The sequence below is a fragment of the Triticum urartu genome, chromosome 7 (assembly GCF_003073215.2).
Source record: "Triticum urartu cultivar G1812 chromosome 7, Tu2.1, whole genome shotgun sequence".
NCBI lineage: Eukaryota > Viridiplantae > Streptophyta > Magnoliopsida > Poales > Poaceae > Triticum > Triticum urartu.
This window is the reverse complement of record NC_053028.1, coordinates 316,939,784-316,958,692: the sequence shown is the minus strand read 5'-3', so window position 1 is coordinate 316,958,692 and position 18,909 is coordinate 316,939,784.

Sequence of the window (18,909 nt, the reverse complement as noted above, 5' to 3'; positions counted from 1 at the left end):
TTCCTGGAGCATCGAACATCTTCGCAAGTTTTACCCCTAAGGCGCGGTTGCCGGTAGCCCCGGCAACCCCCTTTTTATACTAGCCTTGCTGGAAAGGCATGTAACCCTATGTACAAAGCCAGGCGCAGACCCTGCGTGCAGTCAGGGAAAGAAACCCTTAGTATGTACAGTTTCTTGTTGATTTCCATGATTATGTGTATACATATATGCATGCTTATCCAGGGTATTGTACTACTTTTTGATTCCAACAAATATTAACAGACTGCCAAGGGTCCATGCTCTTGCCCTCTTTTCCTTCTAGCCTCAGCAAGGACGCTCGATCCCGCCAAGGACCCGGCTCCGGCAAGAAGTTGAGAAGACCGCCCGGCACGGCGATCCCCGGCAAACCAAACAGATAAAGTTTACCTCTTGCCATTCATGTTCGTAACATGTGACTTGTGCATTAGAAAACCTCGCCACTCTTTTTCGAAAGGCTCAGGTACTCCCATTCCCGGCCCAAACGCTGCTTCGGTCGGAGTGGTCATAGTAGCCCTTGCTAAAAGGAGATGGACGGGGGGCTGGACCCTTTGTCTGTAACCCGGCAGATGTGATTCTTCGGCAGGTGCTGAGGGCACCAGCAAGACGGCTGGCCAAGAGAACTCGTTTATTGGTGGTAAAGAGGCATTTTGCCTCTGCACCAACATATTTGTGCATTTGGTTCCCAGCAAGGCTAGTCTTTTCCATTAAAATGCTGATACGAATACGGACGTTGCGGCACATAAGCATGGGCTCGAGAGATTACATTACTTAGAAATTAAAATTCGGCAAATGCCTACAAGTTTAGAAAAAAAAGATAAATGCCTCGTGAACTCCATTCTTGCCCCTTTCCTCCCAGGTGCGGCAGGTGAAGGCAAAGAAGGGGCGACGGGGAACACGCCGATGGAGAGCATGGCGGGGATGGCCCTCGGCAAGGCGCGTGGCCGAGGGAGGAGGGCGATGCGGATGACGACGCTGCCGCCTACGATCATCCGGAGTCAAAATCAGCGTCCTCCCGCCCGGTCCCCTCCTCGTCACTGTCACTCTAGGAGGAGCTCTCATCATCGGTCGAGCTCTCCGCGTAGCACCCGAAACTGTATCCCAAGCTCCCCAAGACCTTGACGGAGAGCAAATCGCTCTCCAATAATTTGAAGTGGAGAACGTGCCCCTTCATCAAGAAGTGGGCATGTGCGAAGGTTTTCCAACCCCGATGAAGAAGCATTACATGAGGGACGGGGAACCTTGTGTTTGCCCATATGTCGCCATTGCAACACCCCTTCATGTGAAGCCTCAGCCTCGGTGGCTAGTCGATCTCCAGCACCCTCGTGAACGCCTCGGGGAGACGAAGGCGGCTACACGGCGGCTCACGCAACAGCAAGATGAACTATAGCGCCGTGTCCCCGACATGGCCGCTTGATGAAGCAGGAGGAGATGGTGGTGGAGATGGTGGCGGCGCAGGTGTCCCCCTTCCACACCCGCCTCGCCGACCGCACCCGCGTTCGGCGCCTCCACCTTGGGCATCTGGTTCATCCTTAACCGCCATGTCTCTCTGGCAAGAGGAAGATCTAGTCGCCTCCGTAGAAGGATGGCCGCAGCCGCACCCTCTCGGCATGGTGGTGGATGGAGAATGGAGGTGACACGAGGGGATGCCTCTCCTCCTCCTCTTGAGTTCCCTTTTTATAGCCAAGCAGGGAAGGCCGAAGACTGGCTCTATGCCTCTGAAGATCCCTTTCAAGTCCGGCTCATTAAGTTGGCGATGAGTGAGGTCGTCGACCGCCCTCCCCGCGCCAATCAAAGGCGCGTGGGTATCGACCATGGTGCGCCTTCCCATATCCCGCGTGTCCGTCACCTACCACACGCCATGCATGCGGCGTATGTAGCGAAAAATACGGGCATGGTGGGAAACATGGAACGGCGGTTCCAAGGTTGAGAGAGGCGAGGAGAGTAAATGAGCAGCAGACCTACACTTTTCCCTTTTTATGGGGAAGACGAAGGTTGCCTCTTTACTATTCACCATGGGGTGACGCAAGCATGCTGCGGTCATTCCACGCACGACCCCCACGTCACACACTCAATGCATGTCTTGGGGAAGCGCAACTGGTGAAGGAGTTACCGCAGTTAAACCTCTGCCACGCGTTCCCGCGCACTGTTCTGGGCCTGGCCTAACAACGATCTGCGCTTATGTGTGGCCCAGGCCCAGGGGCTCCTGTCGGTGTACAAAAGTAGGGCGCTTATATACCCCTTTACTTGTGCACGGGCAGTCGTAGCCACACCTGCGGCCGGGCTCGGCAGGGCAGAGGAAGCGAAGATACAAGGCTGCCGAGGCAGCACTCGAGCCAGAAGCCTAAGGAGCAGAGGGACAAGATGGGCTTCCCCCGGCAAGAGCCATTCAAGGACGGCCTGCATGGCCCCGGCAAGAGCCTTGCCGGGGCAACTTGCCCAACGCCAGCAAGACCGCCACCCTTGACCCTGAGAGTTATGACTCCATCGACAACATCAAAGACCAAGGCTCGGGAGCGCCTGCATGGTGGCATGCAGATCTTGGTGAAAACCAAAGGACTGCAAGCCTAGATGAGCACCAGTCGCAAGCGCCTGGCAAGACCCTTGCCGGGGACGCCCACGAGATCCTGAGAAGGGCCTTGCCGGGGGCATTTGCGGGGCCGAGGCCAGGCCCGCACTTACCAAAGCTTCGCTGCCCCGCGCCCGTTCCGACTTGCCGGGGATGCCCACGAGATCCTGACAAGGGCCTTGCCGGGGGCGTCTACGGGGCCGAGGCCATGCCCGCACTTACCAAAGCTTCGCTGCCCCGCGCCTGTTCCGATGTGGCAACTAGCCTACCAACTAGGCACGCACCTGCGTGGCAGCATGTGGCCTCTAGGCCAACCAGCCAAGCACCTGCGTGGTGGCATGTAGATCTTCGTGAAGACCCTGCCAGTGCACCAGCTCAGCAGCCAGCCAGCCAGCATGGTGCTGCATTCCTCATCACCTTGGACGCGTGTCAAAGCAAGGTGAGGTGGCGATGGATGGGACGAGCTTCTTTACTGTCCCCGATATAGCAAGAGGACACATAGGTGGTGCATTGAATGCATTTGTCCTAGGATGTCAGGAGCTAAACTTGTACACTGTACATACTTTCCACCTCCTGTGTGCCACTGTGGCAACCCCATTGACATATAAAAGGAGGCCCGAGGCATACTAAGGAAGGTTTCAGACTTTTTGGACTGGGCATGCACCATAGCTAGTTCAAGACCTTGAGAACACTAGATACACACAAAGCAGGACTAGGGTTTTACGCATCATTTGTGGCCCGAACCTGGGTAAAAATCTCACCGAGTTGATCTTCTAGATCCGCTCTTTGCGCAGCCCCATGCCCCGCAACCATAGAAGGGATTCCATTGAGGGATCCCATAGGTGTCGTTCCAGATCGCCGACACTTTCACAAATGATTTGAGCTGATATGAGTATATCTACTTAATGAAACACAAGTCTAAAACATTTGAAAAGTTCAAAGAATTTCATAGTGAAGTGTAGAATCATCGTAACAACAAAATAAAGTTTCTACGATCTAATCGCGGAGACGAATATTTGAGTTACGAGTTTGGCATTCATCTAAAACAATGTGGAATTGTTTGACAAGTCATGCCACCTGGAACACCACAGCGTAATGGTGTGTTCGAACATCATAACCGTACTTTATTAGATATGGTGTGTTCTATGATGTCTCTTACCAATTTACCACTATCATTTTGGGGTTGTGCATTAGAGATAGCTGCATTCATGTTAAATAGGGCACCGTCTAAATCAGTTAAGACGACACCGTATGAACTGTGGATTGCCAAGAAACCTAAGCTGTCATTTCTTAAAGTTTAGGGATGCGACGCTTATGTCAAAAGGCTTCAGCCTGACAATCTCGAACCTAAATCGAAGAAGTGTGTGTTCATAGGATACCCTAAGGAAACTATTTCATACAACTTCTACCATAGATCCGAAGGCAAGATCTTTGGTGGTAAGAATGGGTCCTTTCTAGAGAAGGAGTTTCTCTCGAAAGAAGTGAGTGGGAGGAAAGTAGAACTTGATGAGGTAATTGTACCTTCTCTCAATTTGGAAAGTAGCACATCAAAGAAATCCGTTCCCATGATGCCTACACCAACTAGAGAGGAAGCTAATGATGATGATCATGAAACTACAAATCAAGTTACTACTGGACCTCATAGGTCGAACAGAGAACGTTCCGCACCAGAGTGGTACGGTAATCATGTCCTAGAAGTCATGTTACTAGACCATGGCAAACCTGCGAACTATGAATAAGCTATGATGAGCCCAGATTCCGCTAGATGGCTTGAGGCCATGAAATCTGAGATAGGATCCATGTATAAGAACAAAGTATGGACTTTGGTGGACTTGTCCGATGATCAGCAAAGCCATTGAGAATAAATGGATTTTCAAGAAGAAGACTGACGTTGATAGAAAGTCACTATCTACAAAGCTCGACTTGTCGCAAAAGGTTTTTCGAAGAGTTTAAGGAGTTGACTATGATGAGACTTTCTCACCCGTAGTGATGCCTAAGTCTGTCTGAATCATGTTAGCAATTGCCACATTTTATGATTATGAAATCTGGAATGGACGTCAAAACTGAATTCCTTAATGGATATATCTTAAAGAAGAGTTGTATATGATGCAACCAAAAGGTTTTGTCAATCCTAAAAGTGCTAACAAAGTGTATAAGCTCCAGCGATCCATCTATGGACTGGTGCAAGCATCTCAGAGTTGGAATATATGCTTTGATGAGGTGATCAAAGCATATGGTTTTATACAGACTTACGGTGAAGCCTGTATTTACAAGAAAGTGAGTGGGAGCTCTGCGGCATTTCTGATATTATATGTGGATGACATATTGCTAATTGGAAATGATACAAAATTTCCGGATAGCATAAAAGGATACTTGAATAAGAATTTTTCAATGAAAGACCTCGGTGAAGCTTCTTACATATTAGGCATCAAGATCTATAGAGATAGGTCAAGACGCTTCATAAGATTTTCAATGAGTACATACCTTGATAGGTTTTTGAAGGAGTTCAAAATGGATGAGTCAAAGAAGGAGTTCTAGCCTATACTGTAAGGTGTGAAGTTGAGTAAGACTCAAAGCCCTAGCATGGCAGAAGATAGAGAGAGAATGCAGGTCATTCCCTATGCCTCAGCCATAGGTTCTATACGATATGATATGCTGTGTACCACACCTGATGTGTGTCTTGCCACTTATCTGGCAAAGAGGGTACAAGAGTGATCTAGGAGTAGATCACTAGACATCGGTTAAAATTATCCTTAGAGAACTAAGGAAATATTTTCTAGGTTATGGAGGTGATAAAGAGTTCGTCGTAAAGGGTTACGTTGATGCAAGCTTTGACACCGATTCAGATGACTGTGAGTCTCAATTCTGATACATATTGAAAGTGGGAGCAATTAGCTAGAGTAGCTCAATTGACTAAACCTCAATTTGTAAAATACATACGGATCTGAATGTGGCAGGCCCATTGACTAAACCTCTCTCACGAGCAAAACATGATCACACCTTAGTGCTCTTTTGAGTGTTAATCACATGGCGATGTGAACTAGAATGTTGACTCTAGTAAACTCTTCGGGTGTTAGTCACATGGCGATGTGAAGTATGGGTGTTAATCACATGACGATGTGAAATAGATTATTGACTTTAGTGCAAGTGGGAGACTGAAGGAAATATTCCCTAGAGGTAATAATAAAGTTGTTATTTTTTATTTCCTTATTCATGACAAATTTTATTATTCATGCTAGAATTGTATTGACCGGAAACCTTAATACATGTGTGAATACATAGACAAACAAATGTCCCTAGTGAGCCTCTACTTGACTAGCTCGTCGATCAAAGATGGTTAAGGCTTCCTAACCATGGACATGAGTTTTCATTTGATAATGGGATCACATCGTTAGGAGAATGATGTGATGGAAAATACCCATCCGTTAGCTTAGCATAATGATCATTTAGTTTTATTGCTATTGCTTTCTTCATGTCAAATACATATTCCTTAGACTATGAGATTATGCAACTCCCGGATGCTAGAGGAATGCCTTGTGTGCTATCAAACATCACAATGTAAATGGGTGATCATAAAGATGCTCTACAGGTATCTCCGAAGGTGTTTGTTGGGTTGGCATAGATAGAGATTAGGACTTGTCACTCCGAGTATCGGAGAGGTATCTTTGGGCCCTCTCGGTAATACACAGCATAATCTTGCAAGCAAATGACTAAGCAGTTATTCTGGAGGTGATGTCTTACGGAACGAGTAAAGAGACTTGTCGGTAACGAGATTGAACTAGGTATAGAAATACCGGCGATCGAATCTCAGGCAAGTAACATACCGATGACAAAGGGAATAACGTATGTTGTCATAATGGTTCGACCGATAAAGATCTTCATAGAATATCTAGGAGCCAATATGAGGATCCAGGTTCCGCTATAGGTTATTGAGCAGAGAGGTGTCTCGGTCATGTCTACATAGTTCTCGAACCCGTAGGGTCCGCACGCTTAAAGTTCGATGACGATATTGTATTATATGAGTTATGTGATTTGGTGACCGAATGTTGTTTGGAGTCCCGGATGATATCACGGACATGACGAGGAGTCTCGAAATGGTCTAGAGGTAAAGACTGATATATAGGATGATAGTATTCGGACACCGGAAGTGTTACGTAACGTATCGGGTATTTATCGGAGTACTGGGGGGTTACAGGAACCCCCGGGGGAATATATGGGCCATCTGGGCCATGATAGGGGAGCACACCATCCCACAAGGGGTGGCATGCCCCCCCTTATGGAAGCTGGACGAATTGGAGAAGGAAAAGGGGGGTTCACCCCCACCCTTCCTTTCTCTCTTCTCCCTTCCCTTTTCCTCTCCAGTAAAATAAGGAAGAGGGGGTGCCACTTGGGAAACCCCAAGTAGGATTCGGATCCTACTTGGGTCGCCCCATGACTGCCTCTCCTCCCCTCCCACCTATGTATCTGAGGGGAAGGCAACACCTAGAAGACATAACATCAATTATTAGCCGTGTGCGGCGCCCCCTCCACAGTTTACACCTTCGGTCATATTTTGGCGGTGCTTAGGAGAAGCCCTGTGTGAATCACTTCACCATCACCGTCACCACACCGTCGTGCTGACGGAACCCATCTACTTCCTCGACATCTTGCTGGATCAAGAGGACGAGGGACGTCACTGAGCTGAACGTGTGCAAAACTTGGAGGTGTCGTACTTCCGGTGCTTGATCAGTCGGAGCTAGAAGAAGTTTGACTACATCAACCGCGTTGTCATACGCTTCCACTTTCGGTATATGAGGGTACGTAGACACACTCTCCCCTCGTTGCTATGCATCTCCATGGATAGGTCTTTGCGTGAGCGTAGAATTTTTTTGTTTTCCATGTTACATTTCCCAACATATATATATATAACCCCAGAAATAACCCTAGATCAGAAGTTCCATCGCCACAGGCCTCTATAGCCACCGAAAACCAATCTAGACCCCGTTGTGGCACCCTGCCGGAGGGGGGAATCATCACCGGTGGCCATCTTCATCATCCCGACGGCCACAATGATGAGGAGGGAGCAGTCCACCCTCGGGGCTGAGGCTTTGTACCAGTAGCTATGTGTTTAATCTCTCTTTCTCTCTCATGTTCTTGATTTGGTACAATCTTGATGTATCGCGAGCTTTGCTAATATAGTTGGATCATATGGTGTTTTCCCCTCTCTACCTTGTTGTGATGAATTGAGTTTTGCCTTTGAGATTTCGTTATTATCGGATTGAATAATTTTATGGATTTGAGAACACTTGATGCATGTCTTGCTATGAATACCCGTGGTGACAATGGGGTACCGTATTGATTCACTTGACTTTTTGGCAATCAACTCGCGAATTCCCGAGGTGACATTGGGGTAATCTATGCATAGGGGTTGATGCACGTTTTCGTCCTTGTTTCTTCGGAAGAAATCTTGGGGCACTCTTTGAGGTTCTTTGTGTTGGATTGAGTATTATGAATCTGAAATTGTTTGATGCATATTGTATAATCAAGTTACGGATACTTGTAGTGGCATTGGAGTATCTAGGTGACATTAGAGTTGGTTGATGTGTATCATATGGTGTTATTTTAGTACGAACTCTTGGATAGATCAACCGGAAAGGATAACTTGGTGTTATTTTAGTATGAACTCTTGGATAGATCGATCGAAAAGAATAACTTTGAGGTGGTTTCGTACCCTACAAAAAATTTCTTCTTATGTTCTTCGCTAGATAAGAACGTTGGAGTGATTCTTCATCACACGTTGAGGGATGGTTATATTGTCCAATTATATTATCATTGTTGAGAGATTGCACTAGCGAGAGTATGGACCCTAGGCCTCATTTAAGGATTGCAATACCGTTTGTGATCTGTTTTTCAATTGCTACCTTGATGCTTTTTATTGTTACTATTATGAAAGTCAATATCTAATATCATTGCTACACTTATATCACAATCTCTTCGTCGAACTAGTGCACCTATACAATTTACCATTGTATTTGATGTGTTAGGGAAACAAAAGACTATTTGTTATTTGGTTGCAGGGTTGTTTGAGAGAGACCATCTTCATCCTACGCCTCCCACAGATTGATAAACCTTAGGTCATCCACTTGAGGGAAAATTGTTACTGTCCTACAAAACTCTATGCTTTCAGGCCCAACACGAGTCTACAAGAATAAAGTTGCGTAGTAGACATCATCCCATTTTAACATTGTAGATTTGAAGCCTTATGTGGGTGAGGAATATGAGCTTCCATTGAGGACAACTTTAATTCAAGAAGGGTAATGATTAGGATATCACTACTACAGTTACACCCACAACCCCTGCTGCTACATATACTAGACCAATTACTAGAGCTCATGCATGCCAACTAAACTACCAGGTGTCGGGGAAAATATACGGGGGTATGCATTTTCCCCTGACTTGTGCACAGACAAGCCGAGGTAGGGCCAGAGATTGAAAAACCAAGAGATTTAAAGAACTAGCATATAGTTGAGAGAGTCCAAGATCAAGCCAGAGGGGCAAGATATCGGCAAGAGAAGGGCCTCCCTTGCCGCGCAGGCGAGCCCGTCAAGGGGCAAGGCGACCACCAGAAGCAGGCAGCCTAGGCACTAGGGCAAGGTCTGCTAGGGCTCGTGGGGGCAGAACCACCCCACCAACCACTCAAGCACGACCCATGTTGTCAATCAGTGTGGTGTCAAGCCTCAGGGTGATTAAGTGGCAACCATTCTCGACATGGCAGCCATTTCCTACAGAAGAAACCCACAGATTACACCCATCTTGCAACGTGTCGAGAGAATAGGCGCAGAGCTGGCAAGATAGCCCGGCAAGCCTTGCCGGGCAACCTGTGATGTGACACTAAGCGGTGCATTTAATGCACCCTGTCAGCCCACAGAGTGACATATGATAGCACTGTTTGCTATCATATCGGTGGATAATGACTACTTTGACATTGTGGTGTCCCCTTAATCTATAAAAGGAGGCCCATGTGAAAGCAGAAGTGCTCCCTGGGTGGGTTTGGTAATTATTGTCAACATATCTCTTGTTGTACTAATGTTTTTATCTAGTATATTTCAGATAAGTTCAACAGATGGAGTGGCGTGGACAAGAGGATGTGGAACCCTTTGAAGATGCTAAGGACAAAGGATTGGCTCAAGCTCAAAAGCTCAAGGATCTACATTTTCAGTTTAGTGATCCAAGATCACATTGAGTCCTCAGGAAAGCCAATACTATTAAAAGGGGATGAGGTGTTGCTTAATGGCTTGCTTGCTCAAAGTGCTTAGTGATATGCTCCAAAGCCCTCAACCACTTCCTAATATCCACATATGTTCTAAACAAAAAGTCAAACTCAGCCCCACCGATTTGATTTATCCAGCGCCACCGAGTCCACTTTACATAGCCACTGCCAGAAACCCAAATCAATTTGGTCTCACCGATGGGATCTCGGTCTCACCGAGATAGGCTTGCAAACTCTTGTTGCCTATTCCAATTATTTCGGTCCCACCGAGATAAGCAATCGGTCCCACCGAGTTTGCCTGACCAACTCTCTGTTTTTCTTATTACCAAAATCAGTCTCACCGAGTTTGTGTAATCGGTCAAACCAAGATGAGGTTTATCCTAACCCTAGCACATCGGTCCCACCGAGTTGATCATATCGGTCCCACCGAAATGCCTAACAGCCACATTATGAACTGAATCGGTCTGACCGACTTTTCTGATTCGGTCCCACCGAGTTTGGTGAATTGTGTGTAATGGTTAGATTTTGTGTGGAGGCTATATATACCCCTCCACCCTTCCTTCATTATAGAGAGAGAGCCATCAGAACATGCCTACACTTCCATCATTCATTTTCTGAGAGAGAACCACCTACTCATGTGTTGAGACCAAGATATTCCATTCCAACCATTTGAATCTTGATCTCTAGCCTTCCCTAAGTTGATTTCCACTCAAATCATCTTTCCACCAAATCCAAATCTGTGAGAGAGAGTTGAGTGTTGGGGAGACTATCATTTCAAGCACAAGAGCAAGGAGTTCATCATCAACACACCGTCTATTACCTTTTGGAGAGTGGTGTCTCCTAGATTGGTTAGGTGTCACTTGGGAGCCTGCGTCAAGATTGTGGAGTTGAACCAAGGAGTTTGTATGGGCAAGGAGATCACCTAGTTCATGAAGATCTACCCTAGAGAGGCAAGTCCTTCATGGGCGATGGCATGGTGGGATAGAGAAGGTTACTTCTTCATGGACCCTTCGTGGGTGGAGCCCTTTGTGGACTCGCGCAACCGTTACCCTTCGGTGGTTGAAGTCTCGATCAATGTGGATGTATGATAGCACCACCTATCGGAACCATGGCAAAATCTCTGAGTCTCCAATTGCGCTTGCACTTTCCAATCCCATCCCTTTACTTTCTTGCAAGTTGCATGCTTTACTTTCCGCTGCTCATATACTCTTGCCATGCTTGCTTGAATGTATTGTGAATGGTTAAACTTGTGCTAAAACTCCACCTCAACTTAAAGAAATTAAAAACTGCCACTTTTCTTTACTAAGAATCTATTCACCCTCCTCTAGACACCTCTTTTTGATCCTTTCACCATGACACCCGTAGGAGGGGTTAGAAGGTTAGAAAGTTGACAAACCCACACGTGTGTAGTCACAACTACCCATAGGCAACCATGTCGGGCAAGTGTACTGCACCTCACCACCTCCATTCCACCATCAATCCACCAAAGCAGGAGTAGGGTTTACGCCTCATGGCAGCCCGAACCTGGGTAAATTGCTTGTGTGCTCTCTGCTGTGCTGCCGTGCACTAGTCTGCTCTTTGTGCAACGTGATGTCCCCCTACCGAACCAGCAAGAGGCCTCCTGGTCCCATAGGCGGTCGTGGATATCCCGCGACATCTTTGGCGCGCCAGGTAGGGGGCTCGCTTGCACGAACCTGAAGGCGTGTTTAGCGCTTCATCTTCATAACTGTCTCCACCTTCATTGGCGCCATCAACCGTGACGCCCGCAGAGACGTAAAAGAAAAATGGGGGGCCTCCCCCACGCCGTCCTATTGTTCTCCGAGCTTCACGGTGGCAACGGTTATGGCCAAGACCACCACTGGCGGCGTTAGATTTATCCCGGTGGCTCATATGGCGTTCATGCCATTCGGGCACCGTCCGGAGGAAGGGGCACAAGATGTGCGGGCACGAGCTCCCTCCTTCCCGACCCTCCCCCTTGTCAGCAGTCGAGCTGCTTTAGCTTCAGTGTCATCAACGTTGACGATTAACACACGATGCTCGGTCCAGTATTTCCGCCGCCGTGGGTAATCCTGAGCAAAGCGCTGGTATGAGTCCATCGATTTATGCCCCGACAAGCATGCTTCGGCAAGGCTGCATTCATTGGCACGATCCATGCGATGGCAGCCACTTACTGACTCGAGAGGGAGGGGGCAAAACGGGAAGAGGATCAGAGAAGCCCAGCACCGTGCCCCGATGCCCGCTAGCTGCAAGAAGTGCAATTCAATCCTTGCCGGGAACAAAGAGACCACTTGATTGCCTTCTACTTCCCCAGGTGCCGCGGACGCGTCGAACGCACGCGGCCCGTCAGAAGAAAAACAAGCTTAAAACAAAAGCTAAGTTCACGTTATCACTTCTTGTTGATGCGTTTCAGATTTTTGCAGTTGTTTATCCCTTTGCTCCAGTGAGTGTTTGTATCGATAAATCCCTCATGCAATGGAACCTTGGCTAGTTTCTTTGATCACACCATCGTCCTGTCTAGAGCCACACCCATAGGTTGAGAGGATACATCGAGAGCTACCTAGGAAAAACCTGCTGACGCATCCACGCCAAGATGACTGTTAAGGGTCGGACCCTTACGACCATTGCGGCAATATGATATCGGCAAGCATCCAGAACATGGATAGGGATTGATCATACAAACACGAGCATATAGAGTTTAAAGGGATAAACACGCCTTTAAAGATCTAGCTAGAAGTATCAATCTCACAACAAACACGAGATAAAATGACTAAACACAAAATATATGTCATGTTTCATACAGGGCCCCATGGAAACGACTATGGCCCGATACTTGGCCCTGTGGCCAGGTGGAATAGCTTAAACGCGAAGAACCCTGTCGGTGCGGGGAGCGGCCTTCCCCTCAGCGGAGGCGACGTCAGCAGCTGCAGGCGACTTCTTGAAGCCGTCATCAAGATCGAGCTCTGGGTGGCGACATGCGATGTTGCTCAAGACCATGAAGAGGGCGCCGTGAGAAAGCCTCCATGACTCGGTCGCGAAACTCTCGCCCCACCTCTTCATGCACCTTCAGCATGTCAACCAACTCGTTGAAGAGGAGCCCCAGCTTGACACTCGGGACCTCCTGCTCGCTGGTTGAGTAGACTGGGCCATCCATGCCCATCACCGCAGCCTAGGCGCCAAGGCGGTCTGCGATGTCAACCAGGCTCTTGATCCAGAGGTTGTTCATGTCGACCCGATTCTTCAGCCTGTCCCTTGCATCTTGCCGGAGACGCTTGGCGGTTTCCAAGTCCTTGCACAACAACTAATACCGGGATTCAAGAGATTCTGCTGACTGCTCCAGCGAGCCGATCCTTGCCTTCATGTCAGAGATATTGTCATTAGCGGTCTCAAGGCTTTGTGTCTTGGAGGAGAGCTGCGACCGCACGTCAGCCAGGTGAAGCTCTACCTGCCGTGCTTGATCTTTGAGTGCCTCCACCTTCTTGGCACCCTCGAAAAGGTCTTCGTTCAGTTTGGCCACCTGTCGATCAAGCTCAGCCTTGGCAGAAGACGCAGCATCCAAATCTTCAACAAGCTTCTTCAGCTAGGCAGCATGATTAGTGGCAAGGGTGTCCAGAGCAACCTTATGCTTGTCCTCCAATTCCTTGGTGCGTTGCTGCACCAAGGCCTCCAAATTTTCATCTTTGGCGCGGACGGTAGCTTCAAGGTTCTCCTCCCGAAGGGAGATCTCTCGCTCCCTGGCATCCAGAGATACTTTGTGGTCCGCTAGGCGCCCTTCCCGAGCCATGACATCTTCCCTCATCATCTGAATAGTATCTTGCTGCCTCATGAGTGCCTTGATATGCTTGTCATGCCATTCACGCAACTCCAGCCACTTGTCCTTCAGCTTCTGATCCACCTTGCCGGCGGATTCGCGTCGTTCCTTGAGCTCCTACCAGTTTTAGCGATGTCGGGCCTGCATTTCCTTCATGCCTGCCGCCATGGATTCCATGAAGGACAAATCTTTGGTGATGGCAGCTGAGTCGTCGGCCTCCCCACCTCCCAGATACAGTGGTGCCAGAAGACGCTGAAGCTCTTCGTCGAGATCTGCATCTGTCAGGAACGGGCCGGGGGCTCCGATATCCGGCGGTGATAGCACCATGGCCAACATGTTAAGGATGATGGTGGGGCCTCAGCGGCGTACCGGGAAGAGGGGAGTGGACCCATGGTTTGAAGAGGAATCTTCGCCTCGACAACGACTTCCTCTACTGGGGTGCTCTCCAAAGAATGCTCCATCACCGCCAAGGAGCCTTGAACATCCCAAGCGGCAAGACCCTGACCCTCAGCAGCTGAGAACCTTGCGGCTTCATCCGCAGCAGACCTCCCTATGTCAGCCACCACCTCCAGAAAATCTCGTTCTTCAGTTTGGGGGGCTGCACGCGAGAAGGCCAGGAAATAGTGAAGAAACAGAAATCTCAAGCGAATGAAGAAGCCAGTGAAAGCAACCAGAGCATAAAAGAAAAGAAAGGTTCAGCCAGATACCTGGGAAGTCTGCCGAGCAGGGGTCTCCGTTTCCCCGGCAGTAGTTGTTGCTGGGTCGCGGGCTTCATCCTCTGCCGGCATAGGCTCGGCAGCCTTCTACACAGCATATGCCGTGGAGGGTTCCATGACGATCTCTTCGGTCTGAGCAGCAAAGGAGGCATGCCCCTCAGGGAGTGGCTCATCCTACATTGTCTCACCACCTCCTCTGTGTCGGGGGCAGAAGGGCTGCCTCCATCATCTCCACCGGGAGGGGCTAAGTCGCTGCTCCCAGGCCGGGGGCTAGGCTTGGGGCTCGGCACAAGGTCTTCTGTGTCCTTCCCTGCCGGAACTGAGCCATCTGCGCCCCCCCAGTGACCCAAGACGCTGGAGATTCTTATGAGAACGGTGAATGAGGGTCTCCATGTCCTCCTCCACTTCCCTGCCAGCAATGACGAAAACGAGAGGTTAGTCAGCCAAATCTTTTAGATCTGCATAAGGAGATGCCTGCCACAAAGAAAAACCCTCCTTACTCTTCCGCGATGAGCATGCAGTTCAAGTTGAACTCCATGGGAGGGGGGAGTCCCGTCCTCTCTTCAGAGGTGGAAGGGTGGAACTCTCCGGCATCTTAGGCGCCTGCCGTGACGCCTGGAGCTCCGAGGAAGACGAGCCCTGTGAAGAGCTCGAGCTGGAGCGGGGGCTGGACTCCGCCTCCGCGGCCAACGGCCGTTTGGTGGGAGGGGCCTTGGCCTGAGCAAGGCGAGGGGATTGATGACACGCCACCTCAGTCTTGGTAGACTTGGTGGAGGTCTTCTCCACCCTCTTGGTGGCTGGCGCTGGGTTGCAAGTCGCCGCTCCTCGGGTCGCGGCGCACCTATGGGTGCGCTGGTCTGGGTCTGGTGTAGGGGCTTGCAGTCCAGCCACAAGCCACTCATCTTCGGGGTCCGCTCCCGCGTCTTCCTCCCTCTCCCCCTCCTCCCCCTCCTGGAGCTCAGTCGCTGCCGTGGCTAGGGCATCCTCCACGGCTCGTGCTTCGCTGCCGCCCTGGGACGAGCTTCCACTCCCAGCTTTCACTTTGCCCTTTCCTGCCTTCGCGGCCTTCTCCATCTCCGCGAGGCGAGCAGCCTTGTCCTTCTCAACCCTCCTCAGAATATATGCCACCTCCGTAGTAGAGGTGCGCTTGTACATCACACCCTTAGTCCAGGTGGCCCTCTCCACCAGGGCACCCGACTGCTGGAGCTCTTCATCATAACTGGGGAGCTTCCAAAAGCCTGGTACCCCTTCAGCGCTGGAATCCGGCATCCACTTCAGTATGTGGTCCCGGGCAGAGTTGATATTCAGGGGGGCGACGGTCGCCGGAAGCTTGAACAACTCAAATCGGTCAAACAGTTGGTCGCACAACCAGCCATGGCCATAAACTGAAAAATTGTTGGCCCGCCCAGGCAGCAACCTCATCATGCGTGTCGCGTCTCCATACAGCCATGCAGGTCTGTCCCTTTCCTGCAGCGGTGAGATGTGGCAAAGGAGAAAATCTGCCCCCACATGCTCAATGGTTAACCCAGCAGCTGCTAGGCGAGTGATCCTATTAATTGTTGGGTGCAACCTATCCTCGGTAAGGCCCTTGGCGCTCCAATCCATGCCGCGCTCGACGCACTCCTGCTGCGCCACGCCAAACTCAGGGGCGTCTTTGTCCTGGATCCAGCACCAGTCCCCTCTCCATTCGTCCCACCTCCCACGTTGGAACCCATGAAGATAATCCCATGTCTTCCTTAGCGAGCGCGGCATCCAGCTGATGATTCCAGAATGGTTAACCCTGCTCTCCACCCGCAGGACAAAGTAATGCCGGAATAGATCCACATTGGACTTCACTCCGACAAAATTTTCACACAAATGCGCGAAGATGTCCATGGTCGCCATTGCATTTGGCGTGAAATCAAGGAGGTGGAATCCATAGATGTTCATGCTTGCCTCAAAGAACTCAGAAAAGGGAGGGCACAAACCACAGATGAAGTAAGCAACAAAGAACTGATAAGAATCAGGGGGATCCACCTCATTTTCTTCATAAACTACGGTCGCCCTGTGCCCTTTCTCGACAGGCCGTGCCCACAGATACCCGTACTTCGCCTGAAGAACAGGGCCGCTCAAGGAGGACGGGACAAAGACGATGTCCTCGCTCCACTTCTTGTTCAGCTCCGCCGACCTCTTGCTCCCCTTGCAGCGGCCTCCTTCATCGTGGCCGATGACTTCTTCTTCTCTGCGGGTTTCTTCCCCATTTTTGTGGTGACGCAGAGGGGGAGGGATTCAATGGAGAGGGCGGCGGCGGAAGGAGGAGCGAGAAAAGGAATTGTCGCTTGGATTGCGGAGGAAGAAGATGGAGCAGCAGGGCAAGCGACAAGTGAATCGTGCCGCTCTGTTTTTCCTACTCTTAAGGGGAGAAAAGCGGGACAGAGGCGCGACGATTTAGAAGGTTACCATTTTACCATAACTGCAACAGTGCCACGACCCAACGATGCACAGTAATTGCGCAAAGTGGATGTTGGTTTGACTGGTTGCCATGACGGAACGACACGCACAACCCTCTCCTGCCACGTGTACGCGCACTGTTTGGGGCCTAACCCAACATGCCAGGCGACACACATGGCTTAGGCCCGGGGGCTTATGTCGGCGAAAATATACGGGGGTATGCATTTTCCCCTGAGTTGTGCACGGACAAGTCGAGGCCAGGCCAAAGATTGAAAAACCAAGAGATTTGAAGAACCAACATACATCTCAAAGAGTCCAAGATCAAGCCAGAGGTGCAAGATATCGGTAAGAGAAGGGCCTCCCTTGCCGGGCAGGTGAGCCTGGAAGGGGCAAGGCCACAACCAGAAGCAGGCAACCCAGGTGCCCCAGCAAGGTCTACCGGGGCTCGCGGGGGCAGAACCACCCCACCAACCACTCAAGCATGACCGACGTCGTCAATCAGTGCGGTGTCAAGCCGCAGGGTGATTAAGTGGCAGCCATTTGCCACATGGTAGCCATTTCCTAGAGAAGAAACCCACAGATTACACCCGTCCTATGACGTGTTGAGAGAACGGGCGCAGAGCTGGCAAGATAACCTGGTAAGCCTTGCCGGGCAACCAGTGATGTGACACTAAGCGGTGCATTTAATGCACCCTATCAGCCCGCAGAGTTAGGTATGATAGCACTATTTGCTATCATATCAGTGGATAATGACTACTTTGCCATTGTGGTGTCCCCTTAATCTATAAAAGGAGGCCCATGGCACCCGTAGGAGGGGTTAGAAGGTTAGAGAGTTGATAAACCCACACATGTGTAGTAATAACTACCCATAGGCAACCCCTGCCGGGAAAGTGTACTACGCCTCACCACCTCCATTCCACCATCCATCCACCATAGCAGGATTAGGGTTTTACGCCTCACGGGGGCCCGGACCTAGGTAAATTTCTCATGTGTTCTCTGTCCTGATGCTGTGCGCTGGTCTGCTCTTTATGCAACGCGACGTCCCCCTGCTGAAGCAGCAAGGGGCCTCCTGGTCCCATAGGTGGCCGTGGATATCCCGCGACACCAGGTATGAAATGATTCTAATGTTCATGAGAATATGATGCTTCCTAAATTGGATACTTTTGTTTTCCTTACAAATGAAGGGCCCATCATGGACAAGAAAGATGAACACTAGAGCATGATCAAGCATGGAGATAATGGTCGTACAAGGGGAACAAGAATAGAGTTTCTAGTGGTGTTTTCAGCACTTTGGAGCCACCATGATGACATCCAAGGACATGGACGAAATATACAACATGGCCTTTCATAAATCTCGTCCATAGCATAATATAGGTGCCAGGCCACCTTATTTTTGGGCCAGGCCCAGGTTATTTCGAAATACAACTTCTTAGGCTATTTTTAGAGTACGTATTGTAGGAGAAAAGGCTCAAGAGGTGTTTTAGTCCCACCTTGACAAGGGTGGACGAAATCCCCTTTCTTTCCCCCTAAAAATACAGCCCTTAAGGCACCGTTTAGACTAGGGTTTTGTTTAGATTAAAGTTCACCATAGTGCAACGCATGTACTTCGTTTGTGTCCAACGACCAGGACAAGACGTTTCAGAACCCCACTTTGACCAATAAAGCTTTCCTTTTAAATTCTCAATATCCGGATTACAATCTTGGTTTCTTGCTCGTTCTTCATTTGCTTGCAGGAAATAGACCCTCGTGGTCAGGTTGATTGTGCTCTGGCATGGTCAATAACATCTTGGAGTTGGTATAGTGATTGCTAAGGCACGAAATATTCGCACGTTCGTAGTCGGGTTGTCAAAGTTGACTTCCACCAAAACGATAGCTACCATCTCATCGAAAGATAGGACACCTTTGCATCTATCAGGTACTGTCAAGATAAGATTCATAATTGTTTCTCACATAATGACTATTGTATTCTATCATTTCTAGAATTTATATCACCTAATATAAGCTATGTAAACACTAAAACAAGCAAACTATGAAAAAATAGAACCTGTTAAAAACAGAACAATATATAATGATCTACATAAAATCATACTTTTGTACCTTGAAAAATTCTGAAAACTAGGAC